The sequence below is a fragment of the Ambystoma mexicanum genome, chromosome 4p (genome assembly GCF_040938575.1).
Source record: "Ambystoma mexicanum isolate Mex_15411 chromosome 4p, UKY_AmexF1_1, whole genome shotgun sequence".
NCBI lineage: Eukaryota > Metazoa > Chordata > Amphibia > Caudata > Ambystomatidae > Ambystoma > Ambystoma mexicanum.
Genome location: NC_090927.1, coordinates 35953039 through 35971118, shown reverse-complemented (window position 1 = coordinate 35971118; position 18080 = coordinate 35953039). Strand labels below are relative to the sequence as shown.

General features: G+C 51.7%; 1 protein-coding gene across 3 annotated transcripts in view; it reads left to right on the top strand.

The window, feature by feature from the left end:
• The first annotated feature begins 1161 nt into the window (after nt 1-1161).
• The window catches only part of LOC138452933 (zinc finger protein 84-like), a 396288-nt gene continuing 379369 nt past the window's right edge, over nt 1162-18080 (top strand). For 2 of the 3 annotated variants that reach the window (XM_069605294.1, XM_069605295.1), the window contains exon 1: nt 1165-1332. The gene's annotated coding sequence lies outside the window, so the exon portion shown is untranslated. Of the gene's footprint in view, nt 1333-18080 lie in introns of all 3 variants that reach the window. The other variant, XR_011260326.1, reaches the window with a different exon arrangement.

Below are 18080 nucleotides of genomic sequence, written 5' to 3'. Positions count from 1 at the left end.
AGAACCTTCTGCGCATGCCCAGTTGACTGTGGCATGCTTTGCAAGCATCCACCCTTGAGAGCCTTCTAAACATGCCCGGATGATTGTGTCAAGCTTTGTGATGAGCGTGTACCCTTGAGAATGTTCTGTGCATGCCCGGGTTGTTGGGTATCTGACCACCCTCCTTGCCGCGTGCAGCATAGCTCTCAACCATTTATGTCGCAAAGGCGGGTGAAAACCCCGATTTTATTTTTGGTGGGTGAGAGGCCCATTGAAATGAATGGGCGTGCAGGAGGCTTGGCGGGTGAGTTAGCTGTTTACAAGGCGGGTGACACCCGCCAAAAGCGTCTGAGTTGAGAGCTATGCGTGCAGTGTCGCGTGCTCAGTGAAACGTGATGTCATGCACTCAGTAAAAGGGCAGAACGGACATATCAATGCTGTCAGCAAGAGCTAATAATCCCCTTTCCTCTGTCCAATTGTTTCACTTATATGTCTAGTCTGTCCCCCCTGTGGTGACTGCCCCTATCAGGGCAGACTCATGCAGAGGAGTGACGTAACTCTGCGCCTGTGCCTATAATAAGCGAGGCGTTCCACGGCTGCGGCAGAGCGACCGTGGAGCCCGGACTGCCAGCACGTCTGTGTGTGTGCTCTGTGACAGGGGGGGCCACCTGTCCACACGTAACGCTCCCCTGTGAGTCCTAATGTGTAGTTTATAGTTATTAGTATCAATTTTGTGAAATATCCTATTTAAATGTGCGTTACTTGTACATGTATTACGTCATTCAAGGCACTGCAGGGGGGTGGGGCGGCTTTATTCGGAGACCCTTAACACCGGTGATTAGTCTAACACTTCGCGCGACTACCCCATTGAGAGCCTTCAGCGCATGCTCGGATTATTGGTGTCACTCTATGAGTGCCTGTACCCTTGAAAGCCTTCTGCGCATACTCGAGATAGTGCACGCTCCCTTGAAAGCCTTCTGCGCATACTCGAGTTAGTGGACGCTCGCTTGAGAGACTTCTACGCATGTCCGGTTAGCGGACGCGCCCTTGAGAGCCTTCTGCGCATGCTCGAGTTATTAGTGTCACTCTTTGTGGGACTGTACCCTTGAGAGCCTTCTGCGCATGCTCGGGTTAGTGGACGTCTCTTGGGAGCCTACTGCGCATGCCCGGGTCAAAGTCTCCTATTTTGTGAGTCTACCCTGGGGAGCTTTCTGCGCATGTGCGGGTGGATGCGTCACGCGTTTGGGGGTCTTTCCCCACGAGGACCCCTTCAAGGTTGCCAGATAACCCACTCTGGTCTCCAAGAGCTTTGGGTGTTCACGGAACCAGAGAGAGACGCCCCACGGCATTCAGGTAAGAAAAGAGATGCCACAAGCGGGTTCAGGATAGAGACTGCTCTCAGCAGCCTCAGATAAAGCGAGACATGGCAGCTCCGGTCAGATCATGAGAGACATCCTGTGGCATCACTAGGAGGCGAGTAGAGAGACACCCAGCAGCATCTAGATCATTAGAGACATCACTAGGGGCAGCAGAGAGACACCCAGCAGCATCTAGATCATTAGAGACATCACTAGGAGGCAGCAGAGAGACACCCAGCAGGATCTAGATCATTAGAGACATGACTAGGGGGCAGCAGAGAGACACCCAGCAGCATCTAAATCATTAGAGACATCCTGTGACATCACTAGGAGGCGAGAAGAGGGACACCCAGCAGCATCTAGATCATTAGAGACATCCTGTGACATCACTAGGAGGCGAGAAGAGGGACACCCAGCAGCATCTAGATCATGAGAGAAATCCTGTGACATCACTAGGAGGCGAGAAGAGGGACACCCAGCAGCATCTAGATCATTAGAGACATCCTGTGACATCACTAGGAGGCGAGAAGAGGGACACCCAGCAGCATCTAGATCATTAGAGACATCCTGTGACATCACTAGGAGGCGAGAAGAGGGACACCCAGCAGCATCTAGATCATGAGAGACATCCTGTGACATCACTAGGAGGCGAGAAGAGGGACACCCGGCAGCATCTAGATCATGAGAGACATCCTGTGACATCACTAGGAGGCGGGTAGAGAGACAGCCATCAGCATCTAGATCATGAGAGACATCCTGTGACATCACTAGGGGTCAGCAGAGACACTCCCAGCAGCATCTAGATTAGGAGAGACATCCTGTGACATCACTAGGGGGCAGCAGAGAGACACCCAGCAGCATCTAGATCATTAGAGACATGACTAGGAGGCAGCAGAGAGACACCCAGCAGCATCTAAATCATTAGAGACATCCTGTGACATCACTAGGAGGCGAGAAGAGGGACACCCAGCAGCATCTAGATCATTAGAGACATCCTGTGACATCACTAGGAGGCGAGAAGAGGGACACCCAGCAGCATCTAGATCATGAGAGAAATCCTGTGACATCACTAGGAGGCGAGTAGAGAGACACCCAGCAGCATCTAGATCATTAGAGACATCACTAGGGGCAGCAGAGAGACACCCAGCAGCATCTAGATCATTAGAGACATCACTAGGAGGCAGCAGAGAGACACCCAGCAGGATCTAGATCATTAGAGACATGACTAGGGGGCAGCAGAGAGACACCCAGCAGCATCTAAATCATTAGAGACATCCTGTGACATCACTAGGAGGCGAGAAGAGGGACACCCAGCAGCATCTCGATCATGAGCGACATCCTGTGACATCACTAGGAGGCGAGTAGAGGGACACCCGGCAGCATCTAGATCATGAGAGACATCACTAGGAGGCAGCAGAGAGACACCCAGCAGCATCTAGATCATTAGAGACATCACTAGGAGGCAGCAGAGAGACACCCAGCAGCATCTAGATCATTAGAGACATCACTAGGGGCAGCAGAGAGACACCCAGCAGCATCTAGATCATGAGAGACATCACTAGTGGCAGCAGAGAGACACCCAGCAGCATCTAGATCATGAGAGACATCCTGTGACATCACTAGGAGGCGAGTAGAGGGACACCCAGCAGCATCTACATCATGAGAGACATCCTGTGACATCACTAGGAGGCGAGTAGAGGGACACCCAGCAGCATCTAGATCATTAGAGACATCACTAGGGGCAGCAGAGAGACACCCAGCAGCATCTAGATCATTAGAGACATCACTAGGAGGCAGCAGAGAGACACCCAGCAGCATCTAGATCATGAGAGACATCCTATGACATCACTAGGAGGCGAGTAGAGGGACACCCGGCAGCATCTAGATCATTAGAGACATCACTAGGGGCAGCAGAGAGACACCCAGCAGCATCTAGATCATTAGAGACATCACTAGGAGGCAGCAGAGGGACACCCAGCAGCATCTAGATCATTAGAGGCATCACTAGGAGGCAGCAGAGAGACACCCAGCAGGATCTAGATCATTAGAGACATGACTAGGGGGCAGCAGAGAGACACCCAGCAGCATCTAAATCATTAGAGACATCCTGTGACATCACTAGGAGGCGAGAAGAGGGACACCCAGCAGCATCTCGATCATTAGAGACATCCTGTGACATCACTAGGAGGCAGCAGAGAGACACCCAGCAGGATCTAGATCATTAGAGACATGACTAGGGGGCAGCAGAGAGACACCCAGCAGCATCTAAATCATTAGAGACATCCTGTGACATCACTAGGAGGCGAGAAGAGGGACACCCAGCAGCATCTAGATCATTAGAGACATCCTGTGACATCACTAGGAGGCGAGAAGAGGGACACCCAGCAGCATCTAGATCATGAGAGAAATCCTGTGACATCACTAGGAGGCGAGTAGAGAGACACCCAGCAGCATCTAGATCATTAGAGACATCACTAGGGGCAGCAGAGAGACACCCAGCAGCATCTAGATCATTAGAGACATGACTAGGGGGCAGCAGAGAGACACCCAGCAGCATCTAAATCATTAGAGACATCCTGTGACATCACTAGGAGGCGAGAAGAGGGACACCCAGCAGCATCTAGATCATTAGAGACATCCTGTGACATCACTAGGAGGCGAGAAGAGGGACACCCAGCAGCATCTAGATCATGAGAGACATCCTGTGACATCACTAGGGGGCAGCAGAGAGACACCCAGCCTCATCTAGATCATTAGAGAGACACCCAGCAGCATCTAGAACATTAGAGACATCACTAGGGGCAGCAGAGAGACACCCAGCAGCATCTAGATCATTAGAGACATCACTAGGAGGCAGCAGAGAGACACCCAGCAGGATCTAGATCATTAGAGACATGACTAGGGGGCAGCAGAGAGACACCCAGCAGCATCTAAATCATTAGAGACATCCTGTGACATCACTAGGAGGCGAGAAGAGGGACACCCAGCAGCATCTCGATCATTAGAGACATCCTGTGACATCACTAGGAGGCAGCAGAGAGACACCCAGCAGGATCTAGATCATTAGAGACATGACTAGGGGGCAGCAGAGAGACACCCAGCAGCATCTAAATCATTAGAGAGATCCTGTGACATCACTAGGAGGCGAGAAGAGGGACACCCAGCAGCATCTCGATCATTAGAGACATCCTGTGACATCACTAGGAGGCAGCAGAGAGACACCCAGCAGGATCTAGATCATTAGAGACATGACTAGGGGGCAGCAGAGAGACACCCAGCAGCATCTAAATCATTAGAGACATCCTGTGACATCACTAGGAGGCGAGAAGAGGGACACCCAGCAGCATCTAGATCATTAGAGACATCCTGTGACATCACTAGGAGGCGAGAAGAGGGACACCCAGCAGCATCTAGATCATGAGAGAAATCCTGTGACATCACTAGGAGGCGAGAAGAGGGACACCCAGCAGCATCTAGATCATTAGAGACATCCTGTGACATCACTAGGAGGCGAGAAGAGGGACACCCAGCAGCATCTAGATCATGAGAGACATCCTGTGACATCACTAGGAGGCGAGTAGAGAGACACCCAGCAGCATCTAGATCATTAGAGACATCCTGTGACATCACTAGGAGGAGAGAAGAGGGACACCCAGCAGCATCTAGATCATGAGAGACATCCTGTGACATCACTAGGAGGCGAGAAGAGGGACACCCGGCAGCATCTATATCATGAGAGACATCCTGTGACATCACTAGGAGGCGGGTAGAGAGACAGCCATCAGCATCTAGATCATGAGAGACATCCTGTGACATCACTAGGGGTCAGCAGAGACACTCCCAGCAGCATCTAGATTAGGAGAGACATCCTGTGACATCACTAGGGGGCAGCAGAGAGACACCCAGCAGCATCTAGATCATTAGAGACATGACTAGGAGGCAGCAGAGAGACACCCAGCAGCATCTAGATCATGAGAGACATCCTGTGACATCACTAGGAGGCGAGTAGAGGGACACCCGGCAGCATCTAGATCATGAGAGACATCCTGTGACATCACTAGGAGGCGAGTAGAGGGACACCCGGCAGCATCTAGATCATGAGAGACATCCTGTGACATCACTAGGAGGCGAGTAGAGGGACACCCGGCAGCATCTAGATCATGAGAGACATCCTGTGACATCACTAGGGGCAGCAGAGAGACACCCGGCAGCATCTAGATCATGAGAGACATCACTAGGAGGCAGCAGAGAGAGACACCCAGCAGCATCTAGATCATTAGAGACATCACTAGGAGGCAGCAGAGAGACACCCAGCAACATCTAGATCATTAGAGACATCACTAGGGGCAGCAGAGAGACACCCAGCAGCATCTAGATCATGAGAGGCATCACTAGGGGCAGCAGAGAGACACCCAGCAGCATCTATATCATGAGAGACATCCTGTGACACCACTAGGAGGCGAGTAGAGGGACACCCAGCAGCATCTAGATCATGAGAGACATCCTGTGACATCACTAGGAGGCGAGTAGAGGGACACCCAGCAGCATCTAGATCATTAGAGACATCACTAGGGGCAGCAGAGAGACACCCAGCAGCATCTAGATCATTAGAGACATCACTAGGAGGCAGCAGAGAGATACCCATCAGCATCTAGATCATGAGCGACATCCTGTGACATCACTAGGAGGCGAGTAGAGGGACACCCGGCAGCATCTAGATCATGAGAGACATCACTAGGAGGCAGCAGAGAGACACCCAGCAGCATCTAGATCATTAGAGACATCACTAGGAGGCAGCAGAGAGACACCCAGCAGCATCTAGATCATTAGAGACATCACTAGGGGCAGCAGAGAGACACTCAGCAGCATCTAGATCATGAGAGACATCACTAGTGGCAGCAGAGAGACACCCAGCAGCATCTAGATCATGAGAGACATCCTGTGACATCACTAGGAGGCGAGTAGAGAGACACCCAGCAGCATCTAGATCATTAGAGACATCCTGTGACATCACTAGGAGGCGAGAAGAGGGACACCCGGCAGCATCTAGATCATGAGAGACATCCTGTGACATCACTAGGAGGCGGGTAGAGAGACAGCCATCAGCATCTAGATCATGAGAGACATCCTGTGACATCACTAGGGGTCAGCAGAGAGACTCCCAGCAGCATCTAGATTAGGAGAGACATCCTGTGACATCACTAGGGGGCAGCAGAGAGACACCCACCAGCATCTAGATCATTAGAGACATGACTAGGAGGCAGCAGAGAGACACCCAGCAGCATCTAGATCATGAGAGACATCCTGTGACATCACTAGGAGGCGGGTAGAGGGACACCCGGCAGCATCTAGATCATGAGAGACATCCTGTGACATCACTAGGAGGCGGGTAGAGGGACACCCGGCAGCATCTAGATCATGAGAGACATCATGTGACATCACTAGGAGGCGAGTAGAGGGACACCCGGCAGCATCTAGATCATGAGAGACATCCTGTGACATCACTAGGAGGTGAGTAGAGGGACACCCGGCAGCATCTAGATCATGAGAGACATCCTGTGACATCACTAGGAGGCGAGTAGAGGGACACCCGGCAGCATCTAGATCATGAGAGACATCCTGTGACATCACTAGGAGGCGAGTAGAGGGACACCCGGCAGCATCTAGATCATGAGAGACATCCTGTGACATCACTAGGGGCAGCAGAGAGACACCCGGCAGCATCTATATCATGAGAGACATCACTAGGAGGCAGCAGAGAGAGACACCCAGCAGCATCTAGATCATTAGAGACATCACTAGGAGGCAGCAGAGAGACACCCAGCAGCATCTAGATCATTAGAGACATCACTAGGGGCAGCAGAGAGACACCCAGCAGCATCTAGATCATGAGAGGCATCACTAGGGGCAGCAGAGAGACACCCAGCAGCATCTATATCATGAGAGACATCCTGTGACATCACTAGGAGGCGAGTAGAGGGACACCCAGCAGCATCTAGATCATGAGAGACATCCTGTGACATCACTAGGAGGCGAGTAGAGGGACACCCAGCAGCATCTAGATCATTAGAGACATCACTAGGGGCAGCAGAGAGACACCCAGCAGCATCTAGATCATTAGAGACATCACTAGGAGGCAGCAGAGAGATACCCATCAGCATCTAGATCATGAGCAACATCCTGTGACATCACTAGGAGGCGAGTAGAGGGACACCCGGCAGCATCTAGATCATGAGAGACATCACTAGGAGGCAGCAGAGAGACACCCAGCAGCATCTAGATCATTAGAGACATCACTAGGAGGCAGCAGAGAGACACCCAGCAGCATCTAGATCATTAGAGACATCACTAGGGGCAGCAGAGAGACACCCAGCAGCATCTAGATCATGAGAGACATCACTAGTGGCAGCAGAGAGACACCCAGCAGCATCTAGATCATGAGAGACATCCTGTGACATCACTAGGAGGCGAGTAGAGGGACACCCAGCAGCATCTAGATCATGAGAGACATCCTGTGACATCACTAGGAGGCGAGTAGAGGGACACCCAGCAGCATCTAGATCATTAGAGACATCACTAGGGGCAGCAGAGTGACACCCAGCAGCATCTAGATCATTAGAGACATCACTAGGAGGCAGCAGAGAGACACCCAGCAGCATCTAGATCATGAGAGACATCCTGTGACATCACTAGGAGGCGAGTAGAGAGACACCCAGCAGCATCTAGATCATTAGAGACATCCTGTGACATCACTAGGAGGCGAGAAGAGGGACACCCAGCAGCATCTAGATCATTAGAGACATCCTGTGACATCACTAGGAGGCGAGAAGAGGGACACCCAGCAGCATCTAGATCAGGAGAGACATCACTAGGGGGCAGCAGAGAGACACCCATCAGCATCTAGATCATGAGAGACATCCTGTGACATCGCTAGGGGGCAGCAGAGAGACTCCCAGCAGCATCTAGATTATGAGAGACATCCTGTGACATCACTAGGGGGCAGCAAAGAGACACCCAGCAGCATCTAGATCATTAGAGACATGACTAGGAGGCAGCAGAGAGACACCCAGCAGCATCTACATCATGAGAGACATCCTGTGACATCACTAGGAGGCGGGTAGAGGGACACCCGGCAGCATCTAGATCATGAGAGACATCCTGTGACATCACTAGGAGGCGGGTAGAGGGACACCCGGCAGCATCTAGATCATGAGAGACATCCTGTGACATCACTAGGAGGCCAGTAGAGGGACACCCGGCAGCATCTAGATCATGAGAGACATCCTGTGACATCACTAGGAGGCGAGTAGAGGGACACCCAGCAGCATCTAGATCATGAGAGACATCCTGTGACATCACTAGGAGGCGGGTAGAGGGACACCCGGCAGCATCTAGATCATGAGAGACATCCTGTGACATCACTAGGAGGCCAGTAGAGGGACACCCGGCAGCATCTAGATCATGAGAGACATCCTGTGACATCACTAGGAGGCGAGTAGAGGGACACCCAGCAGCATCTAGATCATGAGAGACATCCTGTGACATCACTAGGAGGCGAGTAGAGGGACACCCGGCAGCATCTAGATCATGAGAGACATCCTGTGACATCACTAGGGGCAGCAGAGAGACACCCGGCAGCATCTAGATCATGAGAGACATCACTAGGAGGCAGCAGAGAGACACCCAGCAGCATCTAGATCATTAGAGACATCACTAGGAGGCAGCAGAGAGACACCCAGCAGCATCTAGATCATTAGAGACATCACTAGGGGCAGCAGAGAGACACCCAGCAGCATCTAGATCATGAGAGACATCACTAGAGGCAGCAGAGAGACACCCAGCAGCATCTAGATCATGAGAGACATCCTGTGACATCACTAGGAGGCGAGTAGAGGGACACCCAGCAGCATCAAGATCATGAGAGACATCCTGTGACATCACTAGGAGGCGAGTAGAGGGACACCCAGCAGCATCTAGATCATTAGAGACATCACTAGGGGCAGCAGAGAGACACCCAGCAGCATCTAGATCATTAGAGACATCACTAGGAGGCAGCAGAGAGATACCCAGCAGCATCTAGAACATGAGAGACATCCTGTGACATCACTAGGAGGCGAGTAGAGGGACACCCGGCAGCATCTAGATCATGAGAGACATCACTAGGAGGCAGCAGAGAGACACCCAGCAGCATCTAGATCATTAGAGACATCACTAGGAGGCAGCAGAGAGACACCCAGCAGCATCTAGATCATTAGAGACATCACTAGGGGCAGCAGAGAGACACCCAGCAGCATCTAGATCATGAGAGACATCACTAGTGGCAGCAGAGAGACATCCTGTGACATCACTAGGAGGCGAGTAGAGGGACACCCAGCAGCATCTAGATCATGAGAGACATCCTGTGACATCACTAGGAGGCGAGTAGAGGGACACCCAGCAGCATCTAGATCATTAGAGACATCACTAGGGGCAGCAGAGAGACACCCAGCAGCATCTAGATCATTAGAGACATCACTAGGAGGCAGCAGAGAGACACCCAGCAGCATCTAGATCATGAGAGACATCCTGTGACATCACTAGGAGGCGAGTAGAGGGACACCCGGCAGCATCTAGATCATTAGAGACATCACTAGGAGGCAGCAGAGAGACACCCAGCAGCATCTAGATCATGAGAGACATCATGTGACATCACTAGGAGGCGAGCAGATAGACGCCCAGCAGCATCTAGATCATTAGAGACATCACTAGGGGCAGCAGAGAGACACCCAGCAGCATCTCAATCATTAGAGACATCACTAGGAGGCAGCAGAGAGACACCCAGCAGCATCTAGATCATTAGAGACATCACTAGGGGCAGCAGAGAGACACCCAGCAGCATCTAGATCATGAGAGACATCACTAGGGGCAGCAGAGAGACACCCAGCAGCATCTAGATCATGAGAGACATCCTGTGACATCACTAGGAGGCGAGTAGAGGGACACCCAGCAGCATCTAGATCATGAGAGACATCCTGTGACATCACTCGGAGGCGAGTAGAGGGACACCCAGCAGCATCTAGATCATTAGAGACATCACTAGGGGCAGCAGAGAGACACCCAGCAGCATCTAGATCATTAGAGACATCACTAGGAGGCAGCAGAGAGACACCCAGCAGGATCTAGATCATGAGAGACATCCTGTGACATCACTAGGAGGCGAGTAGAGGGACACCCGGCAGCATCTAGATCATGAGAGACATCACTAGGAGGCAGCAGAGAGACACCCAGCAGCATCTAGATCATTAGAGTCATCACTAGGAGGCAGCAGAGAGACACCCAGCAGCATCTAGATCATTAGAGACATCACTAGGGGCAGCAGAGAGACACCCAGCAGCATCTAGATCATGAGAGACATCACTAGGGGCAGCAGAGAGACACCCAGCAGCATCTAGATCATGAGAGACATCACTAGGGGCAGCAGAGAGACACCCAGCAGCATCTAGATCATGAGAGACATCCTGTGACATCACTAGGAGGCGAGTAGAGGGACACCCAGCAGCATCTACATCATGAGAGACATCCTGTGACATCACTAGGAGGCGAGTAGAGGGACACCCAGCAGCATCTAGATCATTAGAGACATCACTAGGGGCAGCAGAGAGACACCCAGCAGCATCTAGATCATTAGAGACATCACTAGGAGGCAGCAGAGAGACACCCAGCAGCATCTAGATCATGAGAGACATCCTATGACATCACTAGGAGGCGAGTAGAGGGACACCCGGCAGCATCTAGATCATTAGAGACATCACTAGGGGCAGCAGAGAGACACCCAGCAGCATCTAGATCATTAGAGACATCACTAGGAGGCAGCAGAGGGACACCCAGCAGCATCTAGATCATTAGAGGCATCACTAGGAGGCAGCAGAGAGACACCCAGCAGGATCTAGATCATTAGAGACATGACTAGGGGGCAGCAGAGAGACACCCAGCAGCATCTAAATCATTAGAGACATCCTGTGACATCACTAGGAGGCGAGAAGAGGGACACCCAGCAGCATCTCGATCATTAGAGACATCCTGTGACATCACTAGGAGGCAGCAGAGAGACACCCAGCAGGATCTAGATCATTAGAGACATGACTAGGGGGCAGCAGAGAGACACCCAGCAGCATCTAAATCATTAGAGAGATCCTGTGACATCACTAGGAGGCGAGAAGAGGGACACCCAGCAGCATCTAGATCATTAGAGACATCCTGTGACATCACTAGGAGGCGAGAAGAGGGACACCCAGCAGCATCTAGATCATGAGAGAAATCCTGTGACATCACTAGGAGGCGAGTAGAGAGACACCCAGCAGCATCTAGATCATTAGAGACATCACTAGGGGCAGCAGAGAGACACCCAGCAGCATCTAGATCATTAGATACATCACTAGGAGGCAGCAGAGAGACACCCAGCAGGATCTAGATCATTAGAGACATGACTAGGGGGCAGCAGAGAGACACCCAGCAGCATCTAAATCATTAGAGACATCCTGTGACATCACTAGGAGGCGAGAAGAGGGACACCCAGCAGCATCTCGATCATTAGAGACATCCTGTGACATCACTAGGAGGCAGCAGAGAGACACCCAGCAGGATCTAGATCATTAGAGACATGACTAGGGGGCAGCAGAGAGACACCCAGCAGCATCTAAATCATTAGAGACATCCTGTGACATCACTAGGAGGCGAGAAGAGGGACACCCAGCAGCATCTAGATCATTAGAGACATCCTGTGACATCACTAGGAGGCGAGAAGAGGGACACCCAGCAGCATCTAGATCATGAGAGAAATCCTGTGACATCACTAGGAGGCGAGAAGAGGGACACCCAGCAGCATCTAGATCATTAGAGACATCCTGTGACATCACTAGGAGGCGAGAAGAGGGACACCCAGCAGCATCTAGATCATGAGAGACATCCTGTGACATCACTAGGAGGCGAGTAGAGAGACACCCAGCAGCATCTAGATCATTAGAGACATCCTGTGACATCACTAGGAGGAGAGAAGAGGGACACCCAGCAGCATCTAGATCATTAGAGACATCCTGTGACATCACTAGGAGGCGAGAAGAGGGACACCCAGCAGCATCTAGATCATGAGAGACATCACTAGGGGGCAGCAGAGAGACAGCCATCAGCATCTAGATCATGAGAGACATCCTGTGACATCACTAGGGGTCAGCAGAGAGACTCCCAGCAGCATCTAGATTAGGAGAGACATCCTGTGACATCACTAGGGGGCAGCAGAGAGACACCCAGCAGCATCTAGATCATTAGAGACATGACTAGGAGGCAGCAGAGAGACACGCAGCAGCATCTAGATCATGAGAGACATCCTGTGACATCACTAGGAGGCGAAGAGGGACACCCGGCAGCATCTAGATCATGAGAGACATCCTGTGACATCACTAGGAGGCGGGTAGAGGGACACCCGGCAGCATCTAGATCATGAGAGACATCCTGTGACATCACTAGGAGGCCAGTAGAGGGACACCCGGCAGCATCTAGATCATGAGAGACATCCTGTGACATCACTAGGAGGCGAGTAGAGGGACACCCGGCAGCATCTAGATCATGAGAGACATCCTGTGACATCACTAGGAGGCGAGTAGAGGGACACCCGGCAGCATCTAGATCATGAGAGACATCCTGTGACATCACTAGGAGGCGAGTAGAGGGACACCCGGCAGCATCTAGATCATGAGAGACATCCTGTGACATCACATAGGCAGCAGAGAGACACCCGGCAGCATCTAGATCATGAGAGACATCACTAGGAGGCAGCAGAGAGAGACACCCAGCAGCATCTAGATCATTAGAGACATCACTAGGAGGCAGCAGAGTGACACCCAGCAGCATCTAGATCATTAGAGACATCACTAGGGGCAGCAGAGAGACACCCAGCAGCATCTAGATCATGAGAGGCATCACTAGGCGCAGCAGAGAGACACCCAGCAGCATCTATATCATGAGAGACATCCTGTGACATCACTAGGAGGCGAGTAGAGGGACACCCAGCAGCATCTAGATCATGAGAGACATCCTGTGACATCACTAGGAGGCGAGTAGAGGGACACCCAGCAGCATCTAGATCATTAGAGACATCACTAGGGGCAGCAGAGAGACACCCAGCAGCATCTAGATCATTAGAGACATCACTAGGAGGCAGCAGAGAGATACCCATCAGCATCTAGATCATGAGCGACATCCTGTGACATCACTAGGAGGCGAGTAGAGGGACACCCGGCAGCATCTAGATCATGAGAGACATCACTAGGAGGCAGCAGAGAGACACCCAGCAGCATCTAGATCATTAGAGACATCACTAGGAGGCAGCAGAGAGACACCCAGCAGCATCTAGATCATTAGAGACATCACTAGGGGCAGCAGAGAGACACCCAGCAGCATCTAGATCATGAGAGACATCACTAGTGGCAGCAGAGAGACATCCTGTGACATCACTAGGAGGCGAGTAGAGGGACACCCAGCAGCATCTAGATCATGAGAGACATCCTGTGACATCACTAGGAGGCGAGTAGAGGGACACCCAGCAGCATCTAGATCATTAGAGACATCACTAGGGGCAGCAGAGAGACACCCAGCAGCATCTAGATCATTAGAGACATCACTAGGAGGCAGCAGAGAGACACCCAGCAGCATCTAGATCATGAGAGACATCCTGTGACATCACTAGGAGGCGAGTAGAGGGACACCCGGCAGCATCTAGATCATTAGAGACATCACTAGGAGGCAGCAGAGAGACACCCAGCAGCATCTAGATCATGAGAGACATCATGTGACATCACTAGGAGGCGAGCAGATAGACGCCCAGCAGCATCTAGATCATTAGAGACATCACTAGGGGCAGCAGAGAGACACCCAGCAGCATCTCAATCATTAGAGACATCACTAGGAGGCAGCAGAGAGACACCCAGCAGCATCTAGATCATTAGAGACATCACTAGGGGCAGCAGAGAGACACCCAGCAGCATCTAGATCATGAGAGACATCACTAGGGGCAGCAGAGAGACACCCAGCAGCATCTAGATCATGAGAGACATCCTGTGACATCACTAGGAGGCGAGTAGAGGGACACCCAGCAGCATCTAGATCATGAGAGACATCCTGTGACATCACTAGGAGGCGAGTAGAGGGACACCCAGCAGCATCTAGATCATTAGAGACATCACTAGGGGCAGCAGAGAGACACCCAGCAGCATCTAGATCATTAGAGACATCACTAGGAGGCAGCAGAGAGACACCCAGCAGGATCTAGATCATGAGAGACATCCTGTGACATCACTAGGAGGCGAGTAGAGGGACACCCGGCAGCATCTAGATCATGAGAGACATCACTAGGAGGCAGCAGAGAGACACCCAGCAGCATCTAGATCAATAGAGTCATCACTAGGAGGCAGCAGAGAGACACCCAGCAGCATCTAGATCATTAGAGACATCACTAGGGGCAGCAGAGAGACACCCAGCAGCATCTAGATCATGAGAGACATCACTAGGGGCAGCAGAGAGACACCCAGCAGCATCTAGATCATGAGAGACATCACTAGGGGCAGCAGAGAGACACCCAGCAGCATCTAGATCATGAGAGACATCCTGTGACATCACTAGGAGGCGAGTAGAGGGACACCCAGCAGCATCTACATCATGAGAGACATCCTGTGACATCACTAGGAGGCGAGTAGAGGGACACCCAGCAGCATCTAGATCATTAGAGACATCACTAGGGGCAGCAGAGAGACACCCAGCAGCATCTAGATCATTAGAGACATCACTAGGAGGCAGCAGAGAGACACCCAGCAGCATCTAGATCATGAGAGACATCCTATGACATCACTAGGAGGCGAGTAGAGGGACACCCGGCAGCATCTAGATCATTAGAGACATCACTAGGGGCAGCAGAGAGACACCCAGCAGCATCTAGATCATTAGAGACATCACTAGGAGGCAGCAGAGGGACACCCAGCAGCATCTAGATCATTAGAGGCATCACTAGGAGGCAGCAGAGAGACACCCAGCAGGATCTAGATCATTAGAGACATGACTAGGGGGCAGCAGAGAGACACCCAGCAGCATCTAAATCATTAGAGACATCCTGTGACATCACTAGGAGGCGAGAAGAGGGACACCCAGCAGCATCTCGATCATTAGAGACATCCTGTGACATCACTAGGAGGCAGCAGAGAGACACCCAGCAGGATCTAGATCATTAGAGACATGACTAGGGGGCAGCAGAGAGACACCCAGCAGCATCTAAATCATTAGAGAGATCCTGTGACATCACTAGGAGGCGAGAAGAGGGACACCCAGCAGCATCTAGATCATTAGAGACATCCTGTGACATCACTAGGAGGCGAGAAGAGGGACACCCAGCAGCATCTAGATCATGAGAGAAATCCTGTGACATCACTAGGAGGCGAGTAGAGAGACACCCAGCAGCATCTAGATCATTAGAGACATCACTAGGGGCAGCAGAGAGACACCCAGCAGCATCTAGATCATTAGAGACATCACTAGGAGGCAGCAGAGAGACACCCAGCAGGATCTAGATCATTAGAGACATGACTAGGGGGCAGCAGAGAGACACCCAGCAGCATCTAAATCATTAGAGACATCCTGTGACATCACTAGGAGGCGAGAAGAGGGACACCCAGCAGCATCTCGATCATTAGAGACATCCTGTGACATCACTAGGAGGCAGCAGAGAGACACCCAGCAGGATCTAGATCATTAGAGACATGACTAGGGGGCAGCAGAGAGACACCCAGCAGCATCTAAATCATTAGAGACATCCTGTGACATCACTAGGAGGCGAGAAGAGGGACACCCAGCAGCATCTAGATCATTAGAGACATCCTGTGACATCACTAGGAGGCGAGAAGAGGGACACCCAGCAGCATCTAGATCATGAGAGAAATCCTGTGACATCACTAGGAGGCGAGAAGAGGGACACCCAGCAGCATCTAGATCATTAGAGACATCCTGTGACATCACTAGGAGGCGAGAAGAGGGACACCCAGCAGCATCTAGATCATGAGAGACATCCTGTGACATCACTAGGAGGCGAGTAGAGAGACACCCAGCAGCATCTAGATCATTAGAGACATCCTGTGACATCACTAGGAGGAGAGAAGAGGGACACCCAGCAGCATCTAGATCATTAGAGACATCCTGTGACATCACTAGGAGGCGAGAAGAGGGACACCCAGCAGCATCTAGATCATGAGAGACATCACTAGGGGGCAGCAGAGAGACAGCCATCAGCATCTAGATCATGAGAGACATCCTGTGACATCACTAGGGGTCAGCAGAGAGACTCCCAGCAGCATCTAGATTAGGAGAGACATCCTGTGACATCACTAGGGGGCAGCAGAGAGACACCCAGCAGCATCTAGATCATTAGAGACATGACTAGGAGGCAGCAGAGAGACACGCAGCAGCATCTAGATCATGAGAGACATCCTGTGACATCACTAGGAGGCGAAGAGGGACACCCGGCAGCATCTAGATCATGAGAGACATCCTGTGACATCACTAGGAGGCGGGTAGAGGGACACCCGGCAGCATCTAGATCATGAGAGACATCCTGTGACATCACTAGGAGGCCAGTAGAGGGACACCCGGCAGCATCTAGATCATGAGAGACATCCTGTGACATCACTAGGAGGCGAGTAGAGGGACACCCGGCAGCATCTAGATCATGAGAGACATCCTGTGACATCACTAGGAGGCGAGTAGAGGGACACCCGGCAGCATCTAGATCATGAGAGACATCCTGTGACATCATTAGGAGGCGAGTAGAGGGACACCCGGCAGCATCTAGATCATGAGAGACATCCTGTGACATCACATAGGCAGCAGAGAGACACCCGGCAGCATCTAGATCATGAGAGACATCACTAGGAGGCAGCAGAGAGAGACACCCAGCAGCATCTAGATCATTAGAGACATCACTAGGAGGCAGCAGAGAGACACCCAGCAGCATCTAGATCATTAGAGACATCACTAGGGGCAGCAGAGAGACACCCAGCAGCATCTAGATCATGAGAGGCATCACTAGGCGCAGCAGAGAGACACCCAGCAGCATCTATATCATGAGAGACATCCTGTGACATCACTAGGAGGCGAGTAGAGGGACACCCAGCAGCATCTAGATCATGAGAGACATCCTGTGACATCACTAGGAGGCGAGTAGAGGGACACCCAGCAGCATCTAGATCATTAGAGACATCACTAGGGGCAGCAGAGAGACACCCAGCAGCATCTAGATCATTAGAGACATCACTAGGAGGCAGCAGAGAGATACCCATCAGCATCTAGATCATGAGCGACATCCTGTGACATCACTAGGAGGCGAGTAGAGGGACACCCGGCAGCATCTAGATCATGAGAGACATCACTAGGAGGCAGCAGAGAGACACCCAGCAGCATCTAGATCATTAGAGACATCACTAGGGGCAGCAGAGAGACACCCAGCAGCATCTAGATCATTAGAGACATCACTAGGAGGCAGCAGAGAGACACCCAGCAGGATCTAGATCATTAGAGACATGACTAGGGGGCAGCAGAGAGACACCCAGCAGCATCTAAATTATTAGAGACATCCTGTGACATCACTAGGAGGCGAGAAGAGGGACACCCAGCAGCATCTCGATCATTAGAGACATCCTGTGACATCACTAGGAGGCAGCAGAGAGACAC